Source organism: Rhagoletis pomonella, unplaced genomic scaffold, assembly GCF_013731165.1.
Source record: "Rhagoletis pomonella isolate Grant_MI unplaced genomic scaffold, Rhpom_1.0 Rhpom_scaffold_00004, whole genome shotgun sequence".
NCBI classification, from domain to species: Eukaryota; Metazoa; Arthropoda; class Insecta; order Diptera; family Tephritidae; genus Rhagoletis; species Rhagoletis pomonella.
In genome coordinates, this window is record NW_023458558.1 from 25,472,169 (window position 1) to 25,476,146 (window position 3,978).

Here is a 3,978-nt window from a genome sequence, read left to right on the forward strand (position 1 = left end):
TACTATCAGTGCAAGCAGTACCTGCACCTTTGCTTGATGGTCGCTGATAGTCATTTGTTGAATAGGAAAAACTGAGTTTGGGAAGTTTGAGTACCTTCCGCAATTAAGAAAAAGGTGATAGAACCTTCCATTTAGGCTTAAATTAAGGCTTGGACTTCCGACTTAAATCCCTGAGAATACCATTCCTGCAGCTTGGACTGATTTTTAAACAATTATTTTTTTTTCAATAGCATAATTTGCCAATATTTTTTTATTTTTTATTATTGGACGATAAAAAGTAAATGAGTATAGGTGACCATCAGGCCAAGGGATCAGGGATAGTAGTCTGTAGTTCTAGCTTTAACTTAAGCCTAAGTGGAAGGTTCTATCACCTTTTCTTACCTTGCTAGTGCTTCTGAAATATTGCAAAAACGCGATTTTTTGCCCATTTCACCACATTTTTCTCAAAATCTGGAGCTAATGAAAACTTTATACTTACGAATTCCGAATTCGTAATCAGCACAAAAAAGTCGATCAAAAACAGCGTTAACATTTGCCTCATCAAAATCGGTGTTGCCCTGTGTTACCTCTTTTTATAAGAGGTGATCTCGCGAACGGCAGTGCCGATTTTTTTTGTTGAAATTTTTGACACCTACTGCAGACTTTTAAAATATTAAGGGAGCGTGGCATCACCCATACATATCGAATTTTTCATACCGTATATCTCTAGAAGTATTTGTGGCGGTGTCCTGGAAATTGTTATAGATATTTTGGGGCTACTGGAAAAGGGGGCGTGGCGCTTTTCAAACATATAGAAACTTTTACCTATCTGTAAATATATACACTCAGAATACAGTGTTTCTTTCTTGTTTATAATAAATTTATTTGTTAATTTTTTATAGAAATATAGTTCATTTTGCATCAAATGGCACCTAATTTTGAGTATGCAGTTTTGTAGTTTACTCAATTTCAAGTTCAATTTTAAATGGTTATAGGTAAGCGTTGATTTTTGAGAATTTATGTTGCGCATTTTCTCCGTATAACGAATACGTGATAGTTTTTTTTGTATGCGGAAGAATGTCAATATGTAAAAGATTTATTCTGGTGGGTGAACTCTCCTAGACGACCGAAAAGATTTTAATGACACTTTTTTATGTGTTTGAGTAGGTCCCTGTATAGTTTAAGTTAACAACTTAAAACGCCAGGTGGCGCTGGAGTCAAGTTATTACTCAAAATCGTATTTGTGATCCGATTTGACTGATATTCGAGATATATATGTATTGGTAACGATAGGGGCAATATTATTGCAAAAGATGTGCAAGGGGCCGCTGGAACTCGGGTTATTGCCAAAAATCGTCAATTCGGAGGCACCGAGATCAAAGTCAAATTACCCCCATTGCGGTCCTTGCTTTACGATGACTAAACAGAATTTGGACCAATGATACTCACCAGTTTGGAAATTGCCACCAACTATATTATGTATACAGATTCAAGGACGATTCATCATCGAGCCACAAGGACTTCTTTCCGGTATAACGCTTTCCTCAGATTATTTAAGACACCAATGGAGGATATGCGATCTGTCGACCACAAAAGCAAACGTGAACGTGAAATGCTGGCGAAAACGTTGTACCAAATGTTTCAATAAAAAAAATTTATTTTGGGCGGGACGAAGTTCGCCGGGTCTGCTAGTCTAAAATAAAAATGGAAATCAGAACGACAAGTGTGGAGTAAGAAGTGGTAAACGGGGAAAGGAGCGGGTTTTTGTGCATTTGCTTGCTTGCCGAAAATTCGATATTTGAAATCGATTTGCTGATTGCAGATGGATTTTTGCAAACCTGTGTGCATTTTTCTATTTCAGCTAAGTTGAATAAGATTTTCTAAGGCAATATTTTGACGTTTCCGAAAGAGGTTATTTATATTTTACTAGAATAAAAAAAATTTTATAGTTTTTAATAATGAAAACGAGCAAAAGTATTAAACATTTTAGTGCATTAAAATTTTTTCATTAGCATTAGCTTGGATAATTTAATGAAAAAAAAAATTTTATTAGCATTACATTTTTCAGAATTAATGCATTGAAATATTCATTTGCATTAAATTTTATAAATTAATGCATTAATTTTTTACATTAACATTATTGCTTTAAATACAATTAATGCATTAAAAAATTAATGCATTTTTCACAACTCTGGTATATATTTACTTATGCACATACACATATATACGTACATACATATATGTATCTATCATCTCGTCGATTCAACTTCCTAATAATACGAATTCCTTGTGTTTCGCTGGTTTTATTTTAAGCATTAATGCGATGATTAATTTAAGTCAAGATATCTTTGAAAATTGTAAAGATTGTAGTAAATTTTATATTGTTAGGAAAATTTAATCAAGATGCACTTTACAATTTTTTGTTATAGAATGCGCAACTCAAGGCATTAATACGCATCCATTGGGCATTGAAAGTATATTGTTGTTCGTTTAGTTCCTATGAAAATTTTGAGACGGAAATTTGGGGAAAAAGATACAAACTGCGAAGATGATGAAGATTTGAATCTGGCTTGGAATATTGCTGACGACGATTCTTTGAAAAACAATTTCGGACCTTCAAAGCAACTTGCGGTGAATGTCGATGTTCCGGAAGAGCAATTTTCATGGGATATTGATAATCTTGAAAAGCACTTTGCTCTCACGGAAGGGGAATCATCGGATATCCAGGTTCAAAGGTAGTACGCAGGTTATTCAATTTACCAAAAATTATTGTCAAAGTCGGAATGTAAACCTTGTATTGACGCGATGGGGAACACTCCAGGTGAACTGAAACACCATTACGAAGCCTTGACCCGAGCTAAGAATTATGAAGAAAGTCCTGATGTGGGACTAGTTAATCCAACTGAGCGGATATTTGAAATATTGCGCATGAAGATGGCATGGTATAAATATTTATGTAAGTATTTCAAAAAAATTTGCTCATCCAGTTGGAATCCAAGGACAAATTGTAAACGCGCTTATAAAAAAAAATACATGAAGAATATCTGAATGGTTTTCAGGAGCCGGAGATTGTTTTGAACACCGAAAGCAGTTTTGGAATTCCATGGTAACCGTGTTATTGTTTAAAAACGCGAAAAGGGTTGGCTGGAGATACAGCCCAAGCAAACATGGAGCGTCTTAAATACTAAATTTAATGCCTTCTCAACAGCGTTCCGATTATCTGAATAGGTATATATATGGCTTGGTAGTCTCATAAAGTTGTAGATATTTAAAATAATAAAATTAGGCGTGTTTTATTCACAGGAATATGATAATATGCTTAAAATTTTTGAGCTGATGAATTTGGAGAAAAAAGATTTTTCAGAGTTTTGGATCGTGAAATTTTTTTTTCTCGGAGAACACGAATTGATCTAGTCAATCTGAGTATGAGGCATTATTGGTATGGCCAACAGCTATCAAACCTGATATATTCGCACTAAGGTTTTTTTGTGTTCCACAGTGTTATATAAGGGATACTTTGAGGAATTATATAAACAATTATACATTACCCAAGCTCACGTACATCCAAGTTCGAGTCATACAGCAAGCATTGACTGCTTTTCAATGTTTCATTTATTTGTTTTTGAAATTAACAATATATTTCAGAATTCATAATTAAAACGTTGTGTTCATTTTAGTAAATCCACTTTGATTTTTAATTGTACAAAATTTATTATATACATACAGTATCGATCATATCAATAGCAACCCCATTTCAAAGTGACAGTATTTCCCTCTCATGTTAATTTATATCTAAGAATTTGCAATAAAAATAAAGTTCAATTTCTAACAAAACCCATATAAACCCAATTTTATAACTTCGTAGAAAACTACAAAAAATACAACAAATTTTCACACAAAATTCACACTTTTTTCTCAGAAGTGTTAGAATTTTTTTGAGCACTCAGTTTTATAGCCCCTTCAATTTTAGTCTTATTATATGCAAGTTTGAAGTGGCTA